The sequence below is a fragment of the Cebus imitator genome, unplaced genomic scaffold, assembly GCF_001604975.1.
Source record: "Cebus imitator isolate Cc_AM_T3 unplaced genomic scaffold, Cebus_imitator-1.0 Scaffold100, whole genome shotgun sequence".
Classification (NCBI taxonomy): Eukaryota; Metazoa; Chordata; class Mammalia; order Primates; family Cebidae; genus Cebus; species Cebus imitator.
The window spans coordinates 4,236,734-4,261,394 of NW_016107415.1; positions in this window are offsets into that span (position 1 = coordinate 4,236,734).

A 24,661-nucleotide genomic window follows, 5' to 3' on the forward strand; every position below is an offset into this window, starting at 1 on the left:
TATATATATACATATATATATATATATATATATATATCTCACTTGTTTTCACTTATAAGTGGTATCAAATGATGAGAACACATGAACACATAGAGGGGAACAACACACACTAGAGCCTACTGTGGAATACAAGGAGGGAATGTATCAGGAAAAACAACTAATGGGTACTAGGCTTAATACCTGGGTAATGAAATAATCTGTATGAAAAACCCCAAGACATAAGTTTACCTATGTAACAAACCTGCACATCCTGTACACATAACCCTGAACTTAAAATAAAAGTTAAATAAAAACAAGTGAAATAACTCAGGAATAGAAAACCAAACATCACAGATTCTCACCTATAAGTGGGAGCTAAGCTATGAGGGCACAAAGGCCTAAGAATGATACATTAGACTTTGGGGATTTGGGGAGAATAGTAGAAGGCAGATGAAAAAAACAAAAAACAAAACAACACCAAAAAAAAACCAACAACAAAAAAAAAAACTACACCTATGTGTGCACCAAAATCTCAGAAATCACCACTAAAAAACTGATTATTATAACAAATCGCCACCTGAAGTTTTTAAAAAGTGTCATTTAAATCAAAAGAAAACCCATAAAAGCTGAGTTTTAATGGCCAATTTTTAATGTAACATTTGACATTAAAACTTGCATTTCTGGATTATCTTTAATAACCCTGAACTCAGTCTGACATGGGCAAGAGCAACAGGAATTCCATCTGATTCAGGATGCATTTACCATTGGACCCATTGCTCCCCATTTTCTGTCATCTCTTACATTTGTCCCCCTTGACTCTTGTTTCATTCATACGGCCCTCTGTCTTCACACCAGCTGAAATGAGATAGTTTGATTGAAAGAAAAATTATCTAATAAAAGATATATCTAGTTCATTCTTTTTCAATGCTCTTCTTAGCTTGTCTTACAAACATATTGATATTGAAAATATTCCCTTACAAAAATCGAACAACAATTTTGAAGCTTTGTTTGTATTTAATTACTTTTTTCATCTTGTTTTCTAAAAGTTGAATTCAGGACAAAAGAGGCAGAAACCTGTACTTTTAATTGTATAATTCAGCTAGTTTTTCAATATTTTTTCCCACCATACACCTAAAGGCTTATCTACTTCCATTGGTAACAGTAGATCAACTGGGATGCATGTGTCTCTCACAGCAGAATGGACTTAGCAAGAAGAGGGGCTCTCAGGGTTCAACAGAAGACAGATGTTATATAATTTTTTTTTTTTTAATCTCAGCAGTTGATACTATGAAACTGTTCCTCCGATACCAAGAATTACTCCCATAGAGAGTTATTTATTTTGAGCCTTCCCAAACTTGCCTGGAAAAGCTTGGAAATCCCTCCTGATTGTTTAAAAATACATGAATGGATGCATCTAGGGCATGGCTAATAAAAATCCATATTATTAAGAGCTCTGGTGAACGGAAAATTAAATTAGCACCAAAAACGGGATCAAGAGTCACAGTAAAAAAGAAAATATTTTCTTCTTTCTCCTCATCTCTCCTTAGTGACATTCTATTCTATTTCTTTTAACTCAGAATTAAATAAGGAATAGAATGATAAACTAAAAAAAGAAAAGAAAAAGAAAACCACCCTGGGTGAATTAATTCATGTAACTTAAATGGAATGTTTTATATCCTGACACATCTCCCCTTTTGTATTTATCCTGCTTACATTCTGTGACAATATTTTTTTCTCATTCCTTTATTTTCCTTATGGTTAAAACACCCTTCTCCCATTTTAAGTCTTTTCAACATGTCTTTTCACCGATTCTCTTGTAACACCATACATTAATCCTTCAGTGAAAAAGATATAGCCATGAAAATTACTATTCATCAGCCATACTTTCCTTCCAACCCAAATCAATATTTTGGCCCATTTCTAACTTATTTTTGTTCCACTACTCCCAAACCCAGGTCAGTTTCTTTTTTCTCTCCCATCTAGGTCCTGAGTTTCAAACAATCTAGTTCCTAGAGCTGATTCTGCCTTTGAATAAGCTGGGCAATGTCTTTGAGCCTCAGTTTCCTCATCTGTAATCCTCAAGTTTCACTCCATCGCTAACTTTCTATGCCTCCCTAGGATCACACACCTGTTGAATCAAATGTTTCCTGTATACTAACAATGCCCCAGCTTTGTGGAATGGGAAAAGATCTTGCCCTAATTAAGATGAGGGCACATATTACATTTTGCCAAGGGTATTATGGGGGTGGCCAGAAGCAACTTTAAATCTGTGTGGTACATATTATCTGCCCTTTCCATCTTCTCCATTTGAACATTAGTTCTTTATCAATTAATTCTTTGAACATCCATTCTATGAATGCATACTATCTGTTAGATACATTGCTAGGCACGCCAGATTTAAAGACAATGGCAGAGACAGACAATTTAAATAAATGTTGCCAATATTCCAAAATAACTAAACGAAAAGCAAAATACTTTTTTTTACACATCACCTGAAATGAAAGGAAGACATGATCTCAAAATATGAGGACGTCAGCCTTAAAAACTTTAAAAAGTAGATGTGCATGGAAGTAAAACAAGTCCTATTTTCCGAAGAGTGGAAGATTTTTTCCAAATATATAAGCAAATATTAAGTGGATTACTATGTGAAGATATATTATGAGTATATAGTAGTTAGAAGAACATGATGAAGACCTCTAACGTAGAAAGATGACTCCATGGAAAGCTTTCTTAACGCCATTTTCTTATGCCCTCATCAGATATAGTTCCTGATTGGTGGAAATATGAAACTTAGTTTTAAGGCCATTTCTGACGCCAGAGTATACTTACATGGGCTCATTCTGCAACATTCTTCACTTACAGTTAATATTCCTGCTGTTGCAATCCTTTCCCTTTTCCACACAACTTCTTCTCTCTTGACTCTTTGTCTTTGCAAATATTCTTCCATATGCCCAAAATACCTGTTTTCTTTTGTCTGCTGGGACACATATAACTCATTTATCAAGACAACCTTATAATTTTCCGTAAGAAATTTTCATTGACCTTCAGTCTAAATAAATTTCATCCTCTGTACATAACAATTGCATGTAGTACATTATATTTCATTCCTTACATTATTGCTCTAACTTAGTAGTGTTTTAACGCCTTCAATCTTAAAAAATGATGTCAAATTCACATTAAATTAAAATTCTTGTAAACACTACCAGATACATATTTGTATATGTTTACTATATTTGTGTGTGTGTGTGTGTGTGTGTGTGTGTATGTTTGTGAAAGGTATGTACAAATGAATGGAAAAATTAATTCAGTGTCTGCTAGAAAATTTGACTTTGCTGAATTCATTGACTGCTCTGATGAGAAAAGAATATCAAATGAACTTTTTGTTTGCTTTATAGACTAATTGTTAAATTATCAGCCCCTCTTTAGTGCTTTTGCATTGAAGATAGGAATTATATCAGCTTTATGGAGAAGAGTTTTCATCCCAAACTCGGAAGAAAATATTCTTTTTGTTTTCTCACTTATAAATGGGAGCTTTATATAAACATTTCCTTTTCTCCACAATCTCACCAATATCTAAAAATATTCTTTTATGTTGGATTTGGGATTGGTAAATATTGAGTAACAGAAAAACCAATAGACAATTATTCTTTAGTTTAATTAAATAAAAAATGTTTCTTGCCTCACATAGTTGAGGCTTAATGCTTAGACGTCCATAATTATACCACTTCTTCCACAGTCCTTTAAATGCTTGAGTTTATTTTTAGCAGCTAGGCTGCTAATCTCAAACACCATCCCGGGAGAATAAGAAAAAAATGGTTACTACTATGGGGATGATATCCCTTTGCATTCCTGACTTTTCTTATAAACTGGAACCATCTTAATGTTCCACTGTTGCCAAAGAAAGGGAATGTTTGCATATAAAAGTACCTAGAGCTCTTTTAGCTGTCACTTAGGAAGGCCTAAACATTTTATACAGCATGATTTTAGAGAACTTTTGACCTTTTAAAATTTTATTTTATTTTTTAAATTTGTTCCAAATGCCAGGAACCATCACAGCACTTGCTTGTCTTAAAGAAAAAGGTCACCCCAAAGAAGAAAGTCCCGGGGTGGGTGACAGTGTTTCTCTCTTGTCTAATACAGGATGTCGAGTACTAATTGTAGCGTGCCTGAAATGATAGCTTATTCTCTACACTGATCTCAGATTCACAAGGTTTCTGGAACTTCTGCAGCTCTTTCCAAAGCAAATCTGGTAAAATGTGACAATTATCCAAATCCAGCTGTCATGGTAAATGTAAGTCAGTGTCTTGAAGTGCACATCTCTTTGTGAAAGCCAGTTCTATATTCTCCAAATAGAGCCCATATTTATTTGAAAGTTATTTATCATTGGCCCAGGTTATCAACATGGAAGTACCACTGTGAAGTAAGTGCGGTGTAGGAGTATAAATTTTCCTTATAACAATATATACTTGATTGAATATCATTCTTACTGCAATTATATGATAGAATAAGCATATAAATGCACATGTTTGTTGCAATGAAATAGAATCACATTCTTAAATAGCCAATTCTAAAAGTAAATGAGGTTATGGTTAACTAAATATCATGAAATTATTATAAGTGTTATAAAATGCTATGGTTGTGATGAACCTTCTCACCTATTATTAAAGAACAGTTTTGTTCATCAGAATAAAACATGAAGACCAAAGGAAGCTGAAGCAAAGCACCTTGGTAAGGAACTACGACTCATTACTGACAAACTTAGGGCTAGAAACCTGTTTCATATCACCTCTACAGTACATTCTGTCCCTACACAGTTTGTGTCTACTACAATACACAGGCAAACCAGACTTTCAACTTTACTATTTGTATGAATTGTAATGATCTAGTGGTTTCAGAAAATGTTGGTGTCAAAACAACTTATATGTCTAGACATTATGGTCATACAAGAATAAGAAAAAGAAATAAAGGTTGTAAGACAAAATTTATAATTCAGTTTAATGTTTGAAATTCAAAGAATTTATGATTTGTAATCTCAGAACATGTACTATTTTACTAAATCCATGTTGTCAGGTTTAGAAAGTAAGATGTCAGTGTTATTTGCAATAGACTCTATAGTCAAATATATGACAAAAATAAAGTCTGAAAGATTAAAAAAAAAAAAAAGGCCTGTAATAACCACTGGAATGGAGACTCTGCTCATGTTCAGGAATTAAGGAAAGTAGGAACTTGCCATCCAAATAATAGGCAGGAGTCATCTCAGCTGCCTGAAGTAGCAAACTGGGTAAAAACAGGAAATCGCTAATAAAACCTTACTCCTGCCTTCAGTCAAAGCCCACCACCAACCCCGTATCAAAGCCTTCATGTCTGTTCTCTGTGGGCCAGACAGCTGCCTTCCACTGGCTGGAAAGTAATGACTTCCCTTCTTACCTGCCTTCCAACCCTTGTGCAAATGCTTCCCATTGCTGCATTTTCCTGTAATGCAATCTACTATGCAGGAAGAGGGAGTCTGTGGAACCAGTTTTTCAGCCCCCAGTCACTGGTGATACAGAGAAGATGGCAGAAATTAGGTGGATTCACACCTAGATGCCAACAAGCAATATAGCATGGTTTCTCTCCTAAAGACATAACTGAGCGTAAGCATTTGTATTCTTTATTAGCTTTGTCCCATTTTTTTGGGAATGTTTTTGTTACATAAATAGAACTCAGTCTTATATTGTCAGAAGTTGATTTGTTTGATTTGTACCGAGGGAATCTTCATTTTGGCTTCATTACTTTCTCATTTAGACATGGAGCATGAGCTTGAGCAAAGACAGGTAGTAGGAAGTGGTTACTGGAATCAATTTATTTTTTATTTGTGAAGACAATAGTCTAGGATTGAATAAATCTTACCTCTTAAAGTGTTCTGGCTGAGATCTGCATGTTGCAACTTTATTTTAGAAAATGTAGGCTTGTCTGGGGAACTGGACAAATAGGCCATTCTTCAGAAATGTAACTTTTAGTCAAAGTTGTGAGTAGTGATATGTCTGTTTTATAGCAAAAGTTAAAGGTAACCCTATAGCAGTCATCCTTCAAGTGAGGTTCCAGGATCAGTAACATCAGTATCACATGAAGATATGTTAAAATTTCAAACTCTCATGTCCCGTCACATATCTAGCAGACTAGGTCTCTGAGTTTGGACCAGATATCTGTATTTTAAAATGCTCTTCAAATAATTCTAAGCCAAGATCAATTTGACAACTACTGGCTTACATGATGAGGAATTGGAAACATTGCTTCAGGAGCTGAGTTTAAGAGAGGGGGCTATTGTTATTGCCAAGTTTGCTATGAGCCCAGCGGAGGTAACTATGTAGAGGATATTACAATGAATCAGCACTTGAGATGTAACTGTTACCACAATCCAAACTAAAAACTCCACTAAGATCCTTCTTTCTTCTGCTCTTTCTTCAATCTCTCTCAGTCTTCAGATGCTGGCATTTACATTGAGGTGATTTTGTGGTTATATTTTCCAACGAGCTGTTATTGATGTACCCCTTTAATCCAAATTTCCAGGTTATAAGGATATCTGGTAAGAATGATGATACAGTGTGCAGATAAGCATAAGAATATTGTTTGACATGCTTGATTTCTAAATGATTGAAGATATTCATTGGGAGACAATTCTTCACACGTCTTTCAGGATTCTGGACATCACACACATATATAAATTGATTCTTTGTTCTGGACTATCTTTTTTTTTTTGAAACAGAGTTTCGCTCTGTTGCCAGGCTGTAGTGCAATGGTACGATTTTGGCTCACTGCAACCTCCGCCTCCCTGGTTCAAGCAATTCTCCTGCCTCAGCCTCCTGGGTAGATGGAACTACAGGCACGCGCCACCATACCCAGCTAATTTTTGTATTTTTTAGTAGAGACAGGGTTTCACCATGTTGGCCAGGATGGTCTCGATCTCTTGACCTCGTGATCCTCCCACCTCGGCCTCCCAAAGTGCTGGGATTACAGGCGTAAGCCACTGCGCCCAGCCTGGACTATCTTGTTAAAAATATGGTTACATAGTAAAATGTTTTGGGAGATATAGTGTCTCCATCTAGATCAAAATGCAGGTTTTCTTACAGTTTATGGTGAAACATACTGTGTCTCCCTTCAAAGAAAATGGTAGGTGAGCCTATTCTCCTTTATAAAAACTTGAATTCCCTAAATTAATGAATCCTCTCTTGTAATACAACCCACTGCACATGCAGGCATTACCTGACCCTCTTTCTATCACCCTGTCGGAACTGAGGTCCAAGGAACCGACGTGAGCACTGAGCACTCTGGCTACTGATATTGCTGTGAATAATAAATCATGCTTTATCTCTAATGCAGAAGTCTATTATCTTGTTTTGTCACCCATAAAGAACTTAACTTGCAATTAGGTGAAAAATTCTTAACAGTTCTTGGCAATGTTCTATAATTTCAACATTCATATGGACCAGTGACTGCCTTGTGCTTTCCAACTTTTCCCCTTTTGAATAAGAGTATCTGGAGCCATCATCCTTGGTCTGTTGCATCATTTCATGTTGGGTGTGTGGGGACAAATAACTTATCTGTGTATTTCACAAATCTCTGTACAGGAAAAAAAAAAAAGATTTCAAGGTGTTGGGCCTGATAAAATGCGCCTAAGGAGCCTCATATTCACCTGGGCTTAATTGAATGAACATAATCCTGGAACTGGAGCTTGATGCTGATGCCGACTAGAATAAGATGGGGGAGGGGCTATCTTCGAAGGGGATACATATGTTCTATATTCAGGGAGGGCAGCTTTGATTTGCTGTGGCTGGAGGGCAAACTCTCACAGGATGTACTTTCCAAAGAAGGATATCACCGCACCTCCCATTCCACATGCTCCTCGTGAACCTTGCCTGAGGATAATCAGCTCTAAGGACATTATTGTTAAAGGTCCTAATGGTTTTCATTTCAAACCTGTAGAACCAATGACCTTAACTGCTTCTTACTTATATATTTATAATCAATTCAGTAACAGTGTTGTCTCCAAAAATGAACAAAACTTTCTATCAGGGTGACTCAAGGCCCTTAGATTATTATTTGAAATACCAATTTATATTTCCATATATAAGCCACTTAATTAGTCTTAGTGATTGAATTAGTGAAAACAGTTTCTGCCATTACAATAAATATTAGGGAAATATGACAACAAGTTAAATGTGCCTTATTTCAAGACCTTGCATATGAATTCCATAAATATATAAAGTACTGCTATTAATGACGGCCCATCAAAGAGCAAGATAAACACTGGCTGGAATTGTCAGGGAAGAGATATCATTTGCTGTGTGCAGATTAGGTGAGGTCTTCAGTGATGATATATTATGAACAGTTTTCTAACTGTTAAACTCTTTCTTGGTCTTAATATATTGCATCACACTGATTAGAGAGGATTTTTCTGTTTTCTTTGATTCTTTAATGTCTACCATCCATCCTGACTTGGAGGGACTTCCTTCTACCCCAAACTTGACAGCAAAACTTGACTGAAATACTTACCTTCCCCACTCCCCCTCCTTGGTGCTTATTCCACTTCTTTCCTAACACTACAGAGCAGCAAAGCAGGCCTTTCTTATTTGCAAGATTTATCTCCAGTTACTGGTGGTTGGTAGAGAAGAGAGTCTGAGAGTAATAAAATAAAAAATATGAGAGACATATAAAATCTAATGTCCATTCTTCTTTTCTCTCTGTGTCAACTGACACTTTTTTAGCAGCAGGGCTCAGAAGAATGCTTTCTGATCTTTGTGTCACCTCTCTCTCTTTCCCTTCTCTCTCTCTCACATACACTGTGTGTTTCCTACAAATACACACATGCACCATACTGAGGTTATCCTCCTGTCATTACTATTAATTGATTAAAAAACTTAAGAAGCATCACAGTGAGCACTTAATAGACATTGAATAAAATTGAATGTAACTTGAACATTCACTGTGTATTTCCAAATAAATTGCAAATTTCTTGAGAGCAGGGTTCACACAACAGACACCATTGGTCCCATTGCACATACTCTTGGTCCTCATACACGTTGGTCCAGCACGATGTTAGCAAGTAAGGATAGTTCATAAACACAAGCTGTGTTTCTGCTTACCTTCTGTTGTGAAGGACCCCATCATTCATTTATGATCATCTCAGCGTTAGATGAAACTAGTTCTCTCTCTGTGTAGCTCTGCCCTTGAGTGACTAGTTTGAAAATAAGATATCCTTATTTGCATTTCACTACTGGAGCAAATAAACACATCTGTGAAATTTTACACAGAGAGCAAACTGAGCCAGAAATAATCATGAAAATATAATATACATTACGGTTAACTCTATGATGATTTTTCTCTCATTCTCTAAATATACGTCTGTGTGTGTGTGTGTGTGTGTGTGTGTGTGTGTGTGTGTGTGTATTTGGTGATTTTATGCTTCTGAAGTTTTGGATATTTTGCTTGATTAGCTCCCAAAATCTTTATTAGCTAATACTTCAATTATTTTACTTATTAAGTAAATCAGTTTTGATTCTGTTTTGAGTTATTCAGTAGCATGTAAAAAAGCTTGATAGAACAGTCTAATAATTATTTCTCTGTGCTTATAGTCAATTATCAGTTATACTTGTTTGTTTGTATCGTACAATCCATGTTGAAATACCATCCAATTATTTTTATGCACAACCTACATCTTAAATAGGTGTATGTATATGTGTGTATATGTTTTGTGTGTGTCTAGACCCTAGACACTAGTCACTGCATCAGTGTTGTTTTATTTATCTAAATAACTAACAAACATTTGTAATGCTTTTTATATTTTACATACTTTGTCAATTATAAAATGAATGAGGTTTCCAGAATCATATAAAAAGTCATTACATACCCATTAAATTCAAACAAGAATAAGTGGTTTGAGATTTTGCAATCTTTCAAAAATTGTTAGGGTTTTGATAGGTGGAAAATAAAATGTTGGAAAAGAGCACTCTGAAGTTAAAGATACTAAACAATTAAGCTTTATTGCTTAGTCAATGAAGAGTAAAATTACTAGACTATCAATGTTTGACAATGAAATATATTTGTATTACAGTAAAGCTGGAAATACATATCAGGAACCCAAAAAATAAAAACAGAGCTAGAGACATAGATGAAAATGAAGCGGCCATGGGAGAAACATAAACAAGGAGGAGACAGAATGGAGAGAAGTCTGAAGAATTTAAATCTTCTGAGCAGAAAATTAGAAGAAGCTGGGGAACTGAAAAGGAAGCAGCTGCAGCAGAGCCCAGTTAAAAGATGTCCAGATGCAAAAGGCAAGGGAAGGAAAACTGATTTTCAGGAAGAAGTGTGAGATTAAATGAAGTCAGCAGGGGGAGAAGAGGGGGATTGCATTTGTAAATTTCTATGTCAGCAGGACACTTTGAGGAACGGTCTGAGTGTAGAAAATGGGGATGAAGCTAGATATCAACAAATCTAGGAACTGATATCAAGTGGGTGGAAGTAGAACGGGGGAGAGGTATAAGTAAAGAATGAGAAATACCATCATGGGAAGTTATTTTTCAGGAACAGGAAACCTTGACTGCATTTTAAATATGTTGAGAAAAGAAACCATGAGGGAGAAATTGTAGATAAGATGGAGAGGATGACTGAGGCAACACGCTTTCAGAGATGATGAGAAGTATGTACAATAATATCAAGGGTTCAGGTGGTAAATTTTTCAAAAAAGAGCAGAGGTAATTATTCTGAGACAATGGAAACTAAATAGATATGATGGCCATTAGGAGAAATGTTGAAATAAAAAGAAGGAAAGGTAGTTTTTAAATCGAGAATTGCTATTAAAGCTTTCCAGATTATTTTTAGTTTCTGGGGGAAAACTTGGAGCACTGGGAAGAGCTGTGAAGTGGAATCAACAATACCTGTTGTAATTTCCAGATCCATAACTTTCTATGAGAACTTAAACTCATTTACTTCTCCTTACCTCTCTAGTTTTCATATTCTTCTCTTTTAGAATGATGTTATGATGGATACAGAGACAGGACAGATTCCTTGTCAAAAAGAAACAAACAAAATCTTGAGGCCCTAATTAGTGGTAGTAACATCTGCAGGCAGCATTCAGCTGTCAGCACCTTCAAAGATTGCCTCAGTTGCTGAAAGCTACCTTATTTGAGGCCAAGGACTTCGGGGAATAGCCCCGTGTGCAGTGACTGATGGAAATGGACATAAAGGCCTGCCCATTTTGAGCCAAATGTGAACCAATCTGATGGGACACTTTTTTTCAGAGCTACCTTGGGGTTGGCCAACATTGCTGTTTGTGTCTGCTGTGCAGCTGGACTTCTTACAAATCTTGCTACCTCCTCCTCTCTTCCAGATGTGTTAATTCCACGGCAACCCTGTAATAAAACTTCCATCCTTTAAACTCTGCCTTAAAGTAACTTATAAAAAACCCAACTTGTCACCAAGTTTGCTGAGAGGATTCAAGGTGGTCATGGCGAATATGAAACTGTTTTATACTGATTGATTAGATGCTCATAAATACTACAGATGATAGTTTATTTATAGCTCTTATTTCTTAAAAGGCAGGTCATATTCTTCTGAATATTCCAAAATAAATTATTTTAACTAAGCCTTTTCTAAACACAGTTATTTTGTAATATCTATTTTGTAACAATTGCTAACACTAGGCAAATGTTGCAAAATAGATATTATAAAATAACATAGCAAACATTATATAACAAAATAATGTAACATTTTATAACAAATTTGTAACAAAATAATATAGCAAAACATGCTCCGTGGTGTTCGGGAAATTATTTTTCAGGAGTCTGAATGAGTAGTTTTGGAGGTATTCCTACAGATTTACTCTTTGAGCATAGCTATCACATGGAAGGGAACATTATACTAGTGTGTGGACATGTTTTAGGTTCAGTCTGTAGCTATAATAAGAGATCAGTCTCTACTAAGAGTTAGAAACCATTGTGTATCTGGGATGTGGAGATCTTCTGAGACATGACAAGAAATTTGTTCAGAGCTAGATACATGGGGGCAGCTTATGTCTAATGACATGGGCAAGGAACACAGGAAGTTTCAGCCAAGTGTCAGTGACTGTATCCCTTCTGGAAGGGAATGGTCAGAGGCTAATTACTCAGCCTTTTCTACTGATTTCATTATCATATTTAGTATAAGCTCTAATTATTAAAACTCATGGAGTTTTCTTTCTTTTACTCCTATTGCTAAAGATTTGTTGTCAATAGCAATCCATTCAGTGGCAGTGTCTAGTGCTTCAAGAACTACAGCGTCCCTGAAGTGAAGGGACATTCAAAGGTGATAGCAAACCATGGTTGAGAATGAGTTCACACCAGCAAAGCTATAACTCCATTCAAAAGACCAGCAGTTCAGTGTGATAGTGTCCTCCTGAGAAGGATAGTTCCCATTTAAGAACCAGAATGTGATAAAAGGGTAGGAAATCATTGATTTGTCAATATTTCTCAATGGATTTACTTTGGAGGGTTCTGACCTACCTCTGCTTTATTAATCATCTCAAAAGTTAACTTTTGAGTTCGTGCTGAAATATGTCTCTGCCGGGAATAATCTGCCATTGAGGGAAGAATTAACACAAAACATTTTTTTTTTCATCCTTAGTCAGGACCATCTCACTTCTCTTTAATGTTTCCAACTATCTTTTTTGCCTTGGTCTGATTTCACCAAATGGACATAGGAGTCGAGAAAAGCACCAGTTCAGGTAATGAATGTATTAGAGTATAAAACATCATTTGGTTTTGTGTGACTTATCCACAAAAGCCATCTGCAAGGATTAAATGAAGCAGCAACTTTGCTTTACTTTCCCTGGAGATGAAAGCTTGAATTATGTGTACACAATTATAGAACAATTTGTCAAGTGAATGAATTTAGTTAATTTTCAGAGGGAAAAAAATTACCAAGATAGATCTATTCAGTCTATTTAGGAGGTTCAGCAGTCCTGATAAAGCTAAACCTTGAATAAACCTAAAATTCTTGGCAGCAACTGATAGAAACCCCAGCCTGATTCTTCTCAATAAAAACCTAAAAGTTTATCCATTAATATCAGATTTTCTCTTTTTCTGTTTCCATCATAATTTGGCTGACTATATCATGAACACTTACATGCTAACAATTTAATTGTGTACACATTTACATAGAATAAAATTAATAATTATAAAAGAGCATACTCTGAAAATTAAATCTCCCTTCTCTTCCTGGCCTAGGCCTTACCATATTCCCATCAAAGGTACCCACTGTTATGGAGCTATTCTAGCATATGCACATTATGTGTGCATGCCTACGTTCAGACACACAATTCATTTTTGTAAAAATATTGGCACTTTATATTTCCTATTCTACATATTGCTTTTTTTTTTTAACTTACCAATGTGTCTTTGATCACAAGATGGAAATTTTTTAAATGCTGCTACATTGTTCATAAACATATTAAAACCACTCTTGAGCGACTTTAAATTTGCAGCAATATCACCTAAAGTAGTTTGCCACAAATAGAATTACATCTCAGTTAAAGAAAAGTTTAACTGTACCTGCTTATGTGCTTTGCAGATTTGTTGAACTACTTTGTTTATACAATTCACTAACCAGTTTTACTAATCAAAGAGGCCTTCGCTAATACTTCTCCATTCCAGTCGTTCCTTTGTCTATGATGTCGGTCCACGTATATTCACTATCTGTTTGAAGAGTACCAGTCATATATCAGGCATTTAACTAAGCGGTCAGGATTTGAAAAACATGATGGACCCAGTCAAAGTTGGTGCTACTTTGGTAGAAACGATTCAAAGAACAGGAGGAAGGAGGATACCAGATTTTCAAAAACACAGTACAATTCAAGGTGATACACACACACAGACAGACACTCCACCACACACACACACACACACACATACACGTGCATATAAACATATATTTTACAAATTTATATATATATATATAAATATATATAAATAAAATAAATATATATATTTATTTATATATATAATAAAATAAATATATATATTTATTTTATTATATAATAAATATAATAAAATAAATAAATAATATATAATAAATAAATATATATTTATATGTAAATAAATATAAAAAATACATTGATATAAAAAAAGGGAGGAGGCGTTATTTTTCCTGAGTAAGTCAGAGAAATTATGACAGAAAAAGCAACACTTGAAAAGAGTTTTGGAGAAAGTTTTCTAACAATAAAAACAACAACAACAAAATACATAAGAGTGGCATTCTAAGTGAGTGAAACCACATTCAAAGGGCACACAGTCAGAAGGAGGAAGAGAAGCAGGAGCAGGAGGGGAGAAAATTTAAAGAAATAAGAAAAAGAAAAATGTGCTGGACATGGAAAGGTACACATATTTAGTTACGACTCGAGGTTAAAGTTTAAAGGTAAAACACTAGAGAAGCAGATGGAGAGATGAGGAGAAGACAGCTTATTTAGCTAACAGGAAGTGTGCACAAATGTCATTTGGTAGTGAAGTGTCTGACTGCAGTACTTTGAGCAATGGAGAAGGGATTGCTTTGTGTTTAAGTAAAGTAAGTAACTCATCGTGCTGAGTGAGGAACAGCCTGGAAGAAGACACTTGAGGCAGAAAAAATATTTGGAGGATACTTGCCTTGGCTCCACATAATGAAGCTCATAACCGTGGAAGCAGTGGGAGCATAGTGAGAAATTATCTGCAGCAATATTTAACAAAAGCCACTTGATTTGGTGGTAATTTACTGATAATGGGAGTGAGTGAGTAGAAAGAAGTGGAAGATAACGCTCAGGTTTTGGCATAGGAAACTGGTGGGTGGTGAAGGCAAAAGCTTCTACTACGGAGAAGACCACATTAAGTCAAATACCCCATAGTTAGCATCAAGGTCAAACCACATTTTGGAGGAGGTTTTTTTTTTTTTTTTTTTTTTTTTTTTTTTTTTATTTTTTTTTTTTTTTTTTTTTTTTTTTTCCAGTAATTCCATATCATTCGCTTTATTTCTGCTTTGGTGACTGTTTAAAAAAAAAAATAAAAACAGTAGTAGCCAGAAATGATTGAGTGTTTACTAAATTGTGACAGATATCATGCTAACCTTTTAAGGAATTTCTCTCAACAACCCTGTGGCACTATTTTTTTATATCAGTTTTAGCAAAAGCTAAAAGTTATTAAGCAATTTTCCAAGATTGCGCAATGAGCAAGTGGCTGAACTGGGTTCGTTTTGTTTTGTTTTGTTCTTTAGGCAGTCTCACTCTGTCACCCCAGGATGCTGTGCAGTAGCGCGATCTCAGCTCACTTCGGCCTCAACCTCCCGGGCTCCAGCAATCCTCTCACTTCAGTCCCCCAAGTAGCTGGGGCTACAGGTGCACACCACCACACTCAGCTACTTGTATTTTTTGTAGAGACAGGGTTTCACTATGTTTTCCAGGCTGGCCTCAAGTGATCTGCCTGCTTCGGCCTCCCAAAGTCCCGGGATTACAGATATGAGCCACCATACCTGGCCTGAGCTGGAGTTTCAATACAAAGTCCATGCTCCTAATCATTTCCCTAACAAAATGTCAACAAGCATTGATCTGGTGCCAAACAGAAAACAACATAAATAGATCTAAAAACATATCACCCAAATAAAATAAGATGATCTAATATCCTTGATATACAAAGAGATCTTACAAAGTAATAAAGCATATAATACCCCGATAAAAAATACACAAATGTCATAAACTGGCAACACGGGAAAGAAAAAATAAGTTGAATAATTATATTACAATATTTAAACTCAATAATTAAATAATAGAATCAAAACATGAATGACATACTAAGTTTCAAATATGACATGCCACATATTATAAAGAATGAAAATATTAATATTGAAAAAAGAGAGAATGGAAAAGTGGAAACACCCATAAAATTCAGATGGAAATTAAATCAGTACAAATTTTGTGGAAAGCGATTTGTCAGTAACTACCAAAAGTGTTTATGACAAGACATGGAAGTATCATTACCACTCCTGTTCTGATTCTAAGCATTCTCTTTCTTAAAAATCAGAATATAAAGATCAAGTAGATGACTTATGAAGAAACAGCTATAATAAATAAAACCCATAAAAGTTATTTTATATTAAATCTAGGTAACTCTTGATAATATGGCTTTGAAGTATAATGTAACACATAGAAAAAATTTTATAGATGGATGAGGTATTTTGTTAAGAAAAAAATTACTAATAATCTGGAAGCAAATTCTCAATTATTTTAAAGAAACTGAAAAGGCAAAAGAGAGGAAAAGGTAAAATTATACAGCCATAATGCCACAGAGTGATATTTCAGTCAACAACTGGAGCCACATATACAGCAGTGGTCCCTAAGATTATGATGTCATATTTGATTGTACTTTTTCTATGTTTAGATACACAAACACTTAACACTGTGCTACAATTGCCTGTAGTATTCAATACAGTAATATGGTATACGATTTGTAGCCTAGGAGCAATAGATTATATCATATAGCCTAGGTGTGTAGTAGGCTACACCACCTAGGTTTGTATAAGTACACTCTATGATGTTTGCACAATGACAAAATTGCCTAATAATGCATTTCTCAGAAGGTATTTTGATTGTTAAATGTTTCATGACAGTGTGTATGTATATGTGTGTGTATACGCACACACAGGGGCTTATTATATAAAACAGATTATATTTCAAAAAATATTCTTTAAGTATATAAGATTTATTTTTATGCAAGGAACTGTCATTAGAAATTTGCTACACATCTGCCATATGAACTGAAAAATACAATTTAATTGAGTCGAAGAAAATATTATGCCTTATTTCATCCACTTATTTTACAATAACAGGAAATTAAGACTCAGAGATATTATAAATGATTTTACAACAACTATTAAATGAGTATATTCAATTGCTTACAGTCTTACAGTTACCAATCTTTGTTTGTATAAAATGCCCCAATATAAGCATATATTAGTTTATTGGATATTTGCCATGATTTTAATTTAGCTTTGCCATTGGCAAATCAAGTTATATATGACAAGTTGCCTAACTAATCTATATTTCAAATTTTTTTATTCCTCATGTAAAAGAAATAATAAAAACTTCCCAAGCTACATCAGGGCTCTGCAACTGAATAACTGGTAATACCATGAGAAAGAAACACAATATTTGAGAGAACACTATTTATAACTGGCAAAGGCATTTTTTTCTGGTTATAGGCGTGTTAATTATGGGTCAAATCTGACAGTTATATAAACAAGGTGTTCAGTTAGCAGATTACTGACTAAGATGTCATTTATTTTCAGTGTAAAAAGTATCTGAACCAGGAGGTGGTAGAAATTTATTGGAAGGAACTACAGGGCAGGAAAAAAAAATTGACATTAGGAAAACAGCAAAATCAAATATTTAACTCTATGTAAGAACTTGCTTGTAACTGGAAGGGATTTAGGTAAAATGTAGAGATCTATAGAAATATTTCTTAAGAATTTGATAGTGGTTTCAGGGTTAGTAGCAGACTCAGCTAAGATTCAAGGTCAGTCTCTAGTCCCAGAGGGTGTTTTGAATGTAAGTATCTCAGGCAGTAGGTATATTAAACAGATTGTGTATACACAAAGAGAGTTCTGTAAAGAGGCTGCAAGTCAGTGTTCACATAGTTACCTCTCCTAACATTTGCATTCAGCTACATGCAATAGAAAGTGAAAACACCAGAGACTTCAACAAGATAAGAGGTTTATCTTTTACCCAGATAACAAGATAAGAGATTTATCTTTTACTCAGATAAGAAGATACTTAGGAAATAGATAACATAGGACTACATAATGACTTAAGTATATAAAAGCTGGGACTATCAGCAGTGATATTCAACATTTGAAACCACCAGTATGGCAGGGACATAGAACTAATCAGAATGGATACCTGGCCAATCAAAATGGGATGTGGGCAAAAGCAACCAGTAAAACTCTACTAGGATATAGGAACCAACTGTCATCTTTGTCTGTCATTCAAGTTTTATATCAATGCTTCTGGCAGAAAAAAAATAAAATAAAAGGACATGTGTTAACTGAATCAGTACCCTTTCTAAGAAGTTTCCCCAAAACCTACCCAGTGACTTCTGCAGATACCTCATGGCCAAAGTGTATTCCAGAAAGAAACCCAGCTGCAAAAGAGACTAGAACATATACAGCTATTTTTGTTTCTGTTTAATGTCCTTGTTTATTTGCTTATCTGTTTACTTTTAAATTGGGTACATTGCTTCCCCCACACCCCCAAAATCAGAGGTCTCTTAATAAAGAAGAAATGGAGAAACAGATATTGGGCAAACACTTCTGAAATTTAGCCTTTTCTTCCTCCTGTGATGACTAGAGCAGAATCGGCTATCTTGACAAAATGACAGAAAATCCAAAAAACATTCAAACTACAGCCCTGACTCCCTTGAGTCACTGAATTAATGCCAGCCATCATTTATATGGGGATTTAGAGTAACGCAAAAATAAAATAAATTCTAATTAATTGCTGTTATTTGATTTATCCCTGCTAGGAAGCAGAACACAGTCTAAGTAACAAATGCACTAAGAAGGGTGTGGTCGATTCCAAGAGTCTACAAGTAGGCTTCAGTATGCACATAATACCTAACTCTACCAACTGATATAATGCTAGACTGTGTTCTCATTGTATCAAGACAAAAGTCTGAGTCTTATAAACTAGGTTTTTATTGTTGGCTGCTAGGTGAAGTTTGAACAAGCACAAGGTGAAAAAAAATTTTTAAACTTGAAATTAAGGTGTAATCATGCACCACAGACTGACATTTTGGTCAATAATGGACTGCATATATGACAGTGGTCACATATGATTATAATAAAGGTAAAAAAAATTCCTATTGCCTAGTGACATCATAGCCACTTTAATGTAGTAGCACAACACATTTCTTATGAGTTTGTGGTGATGCTGGTGTAAACTGCACTGCCAGTCATGTAAAAGCGTGGCACATATAATTGTGTGCAGTATGTAATGCTTGATAATGAAATGAGCAACTATGTTACTAGTTTATGTATTTATATACTGTACTTTTAACTGTCATTTTAGAGTGTAATCTTTCTTCTATATATAAGAAAAGGTTAACTGTAAAAGTCTCAGGCAGGTCCTTCAGGGAATATTCCAGAAGAAGGCACTGTTATCATACATGAAAGATCCATTTGTGTTATTGCCTTTGAAGACCTTCTAGAGGGGCAGGAAATGGAGGTGGAACATAAGGATATTAATGACGATGACCCTGTGTGGACTTAGGCTAATGTGTGTGTTCGTATCTTAGTTTCTAGCAAAGAAAGTTTAAAAAGTAAAAAATAATTAAATAAATACAAATAAAAGTGGAAAAATGCTTACAGAATAAGGACATGAAGAAAGAAAATATTATTATGTAGCTGTACAATGTGTTTGTTTTAAGCTAAGTGTTACTACTGAAAGTCTAATGGTTTTCTTAAAAAGCATACATGGTAAAAATATTACAATAAGCTAAGGTTAATTTATGACCCAAGAAATAATTTTTTAAAATGAATTTAGTGTCACCTAAGAGTTCAGCATTTATAAAGTCTACAGTAGTATACAGTAATGTCCTAGACCTTCACATTCACTCACCACTTATTCACTGACTCATTCAGACCAACTTACAGCCCTGCAAGCTCCATTCATGGTAAGTGCCCTATACCTGAGTACCACTTTTTTTCTTTTCTACAATATTTTTTACTGTACCTTTTTAAATGTTTAGAAACACTAATATCATGGTGTAACAATTGCCTACAGTATTCAGGACAGTAGCTTCCCACACACATTTATACCATGGGGGCAATAGGCTATCACATATAGCCTAGGTATATAGTGGGCTATCCCAACTAGATTTATGTGAGTACACTCTATGATGTTTGCATGATGATGAGATCGCCTCCTCACATAGTTCTCAGAATGCATTTCCATCATTAAGGGAAACATGACTGTATATTGTAAGGTCAGAAAACTGAAATTAGAAGCAAAAGATTCTATTGATTTGAAGGAATGCAATATGCAATAAAACAATTGAGGAGAAATACGAACTTCTAACTTATAAATCAATTAATCATCAAAGATAAAAATATGCTGCTATATTTAGAGTATCAGTCTAGCCAAAAAAAAAAAAAAAAAAAAAAAAAAAATGGTACTTGTGCAGTAGAAAGGACATTTAAAAGTGAGAAGGAAATTGGATTTGGGGAACTAAGAGACAGGAAAACTGGAATCCAGTGGTAGAATTTCCACCCTTGAGAGAGTTGAGCTGCAGCAGTGAAATTTCAAATGACAAAGTATAAGGCAGGAATTCACAGGACAAGTGAAGGAAAAAAAGAAAAGAAATGTATTGAAAAATATGACAATTAAAACGGAACCCAGTCAGTGTGGACTGGAATACTAGGTTATACGATTCAATACCAAATACTTCTTAAGTTTACACCACAGGGCTCCTTGGAATCCTTTTTGAGTACCAGGGCTGTCTCAAGAATTTCAAAGAGAAAAGAAAGAAACCTTTCAATAGAGGTTAAATGGCTTAGTGATGTGAATGTGAGCAATTGAGTATGGAAATTTCAAGTAGGTCATTACGACTTAAGCATGATTTTATGACTTTCAAGATATTCAGATACAGAATAACCATTTTATAATGCCTATAACAAGTTCTATTTTAGGTTAGCAGAGGAAGCAGTTGTATGTAAATTAAAAGATGCAGGAATTCATATTAGTATGAGAAACCTTAATGAGAAAGCGCTATACTACATTGCTATTATCACTGAATTCCAATTTAATTTGATTTTTAATACCATTTTAGCAGTATTTATTAAGGCAAATAAAGCAGTAGAAATTGAACCTGTTAAGGTGTAATCAGAATTGATAACAGCAACAAATATAGGCCATGAAAGAATATGCCATGGAATGTTTCTTTGCCCTTGTCTTAGAGCAGTGGAAGAAATTATTGGGAATGAAGAAAGTTAAAAAGAGACAGGAATTTATGGCTACAGAGAGATTTGTGTAAACAAATATGAGACTGTGTGAATATGAAACAAGCATGTCATCCACATCGTCTTTATAGTTCTAGTCTTTGTTATCTATAAGCATATTCTTTAAAGGTGAAAATGACCTTGAAAGTTTCGCACTTTAAAGTGCAAGCCACTAATAGATCTGTGTGAAAAATACTTCAGTTAAATTCAGCCAACATAAATTTAACAGTATTAAGTCACCTAGATACGCAGGTCCACCTCAGGCCTCTATGGTAGGCAGACTTCTAAGGTGGCCCACAACAAGAACCATCTCTTAGTATTTAAGGCAGTCATTTTGTGTGTGGGCTTGCCCAAGTAACTCACTTTTAACCAATAGAATGAAGCAAAGGCGATGGATAGTCACTTCCACAATTACGCTACCAAAGCACCCTCTCTGTACCTTCTTGGCCTACGCTCTTTGATAAGCAAGTTGCCATGTTGGAAAGGCTCACGTGACAAGGAACTGAGGGCATTCTCTAGTCCAACAGCCCTTGACAAGCCAAATTCTGCCAACAATTAAAGCTCTTGGAAATAGATACTTAGCCAGTTCAATCTTCGCATGACTGCAGGCCAGCAGGTACTTGGGTTGCAGCTTTGTGAGAAACCGTGAACAAAGGACCCAGCTAAGCCAGACCCAGACTCCTGCCCCACAGAAACTATAGATAATAAATGTATGTTGGTTTAACCTACTACATTGGGATGCTTTGTTTGCAACATTAGGTAACTAACACAGACTTTGAGGAGTAGAAAAAGGATGTGACAATGTCATCCAGAAATTCTCAGTGTAGGCAACAATATTACGGAGAACATCAATAACCAAAGTTCTGGCTAGACAACGTAGATCTGGGTCTATATAGATGTATATACGCATTTATATATGTTTATATGTTATGTCTGTCGGTTTATATTTACCTTTTGGAAGCACTAAAAAGTGAGAATAGGCAAAAAGAAGAAAATATATCAAGGAGTAGGGATTCATCAAGTGTATTTAGATTTGTTGTAGAGTGAATAATTAAGAACTTGTCAAATGGGTAGAATTATAGAAGAAAAGGGAAAGCACTTTTGGCTGAAGTGTGGGGTACTTGGTGGATGGGATAGTGGCATGTAGGCTAGAAAAGTAGGTCATGAAAGAAAATGGAACATCTTAAAGGCAAAATTGAATGGGTTGAGCCATACTTCTTAGGTGAAGATTGTTCTCCTTCTTGCTTGGTATCTGCAATCAGGCCAGGAAAAGAGGAATAAACAAAGAACTGGCATCGTCTAGGCTTGACAGAATTCATCCATATCAGCATGTGGAAATGAATGGCTCTTAACAGTTTCTCAGTCGAAACTGAGAAACTAGAAACTGGAATAAAAGGACAATATAGTCACCAAAAAAGAATAAAAGTACCTTAAGGGATAAAAAGTTTGTATGGCCAGGCACGGTGGCTCACACCTATAATCCCAACACTTTGGGAGGCCGAGGCAGGCAGATCACTCGAGGTTGGGAGTTCGAAACCAGTCTGATCAACATGGAGAAACATCGTCTTTACTAAAAATACAAAATTAGCTGGGCCTGGTAGCACATATCGGTAATCCCAGCTACTAGGGAGGCTGAGACAGAATAATTGCTTGAACCCGGGAGGCAGGGGTTGTGGTGAGCTGAGATTGTATCATTGCACCCCAGCCTGGGCAATAAGAGTGAAACTCCATCTAAAAAAAAAAAAAAAGTTTGTAATCTATAATAAAATAATTCAGTAATACAAACAGAAAGAAAGAACATGTCTTCTCATGAAAATATTTAACTTTTCAATCTGCTTGTTGGAAACAACTACCAATGCCTTAGACTACAGACCAACACATTTATGGGAAAGATAATTTAATTGGTGGCACATCCCTTCCCAGTTATCCTTCCTCATTAGGGCACACAGTTTTAGAGTAATACTAAAAAATACCATCAACATGATGAATAAACTCGAAACTCTTTCACCAGAAAAATTCATGAAATAGTATGAGATGGAGGGGCTGAAAAACAAATGATTAGTAAAATGGGGGACATTTTAAGTGTCCTTAAATATTCCAAAAGTTGTCATGTGTAAAACAGGTCAGCATTGGTTATGGGAATCCAATGGACAATGTCACATCCAATGACACACGTATGACAATTCAATTTATAAACAATTAAAAGACATTTATGGCATATCAGGCCCTCGATAGATATGAGAATATAAAAATGAATGAGGTAAAGTTCTTGGCCTCAAGGAATTTACAGCATAGCCAGATAAATGGCTAAGTTGAATATGCAGTAAATGAGAAGACAGATTTAAACATTTACTGAAAGGAGAGAATAGGGTTGGGGTTAGATGTCATATTCCCATATACAGTAGACTAAAATGTAAAGGAAAGGTTAGAAGCAGAGTTACTGCTTTGCAAAGCACAGAATCTGAGGAAGTAGCAGTATTCATGGTTTAATCATTGTCAGTGTGTTGACTTCTTTTAGAGCAAAAGCTGTGAAGCAAATTGGAGAAATGTGGGAGAGGCCCGGAAACCCCTTTTTCTCCAGTTGGCATCAGAAACACAGGTCATAAACAATGTGATGGGTTAACTTCTTGATGTAGCAACCAGATAAAAGATTAGTCATCTATAAAGACTTCAGCAATAGTGAGAAAGGAGTATGGTGTATCATTTATGTGTATCTCTTAAAGAGGCAGCCAATATAAGGTGTGATTTATCTGACTTAGCAAATCACCACTCTTTTCTCTCAGGAAGGTTGAATATATTAATAACACTATTTATATTTGGTGTGTATCTTAATTCCTTTTGTGTTGGCATAACAGAACACCTGAGACTGGGTAATTTACAAACAATAGAAGTTAATTTGGGTCATGGTTCTAGAGGCTGGGAAGTCCAAGGACATGTCACTGACATCTGGCCCTTGGTAGAAGACAGACAGCATCACATGGTAAGAAAGAGTGAGAGCATACAAGTCAGAGGAACAGAGGAGGGCAAACTCCACTCCTGTGTTAACAGCATTAGTCCTTCATAAGGTTAATGCTCTCATGACATAATCACCTCTTAAAAGTCTTACCTGTTAATACCATCACAACTGCAATTAAATTTCATCATCAGTTTGGAAAAGAACATTCAAACCATAGCAGTATGTATAGAAAGTTTTACCTAGGCTTCATGCTGAGACGATGTGCCAATTCAACTTTTTCCCAAAGCTCTTTTCTCTAAGTCAGAAAGTACTTACTATTACTAAAATGCTACATTTTAATCAGTATCCCTCTATTATTTCCCAGAGTGAATGATTAGCAGCAAAATACTAAAACATCTCTGATATATGATAAAATTAATTTCAAAATGTCACTTTGATACCTATTACCTAACCCTCCTAATTCCATACCTGTTATCTACTTTTGAGAGTTAATACTAAGTAGACCCTGGATTAAACCTCCTACCCCAGATCTGATATTATTATCAGCTTCCAAACTCATTGTCAACCCATTCCACAGCTCTGCTATGCCTTCTCTCGACTCTGTTTTATTGCTTCAGCTTTGGGATCCTGAATCTATTCCCTTTCTCCACTGTCTGCCTGCCTGTCATCCAGAAACCATCATATCGAACTATTACGGGCACA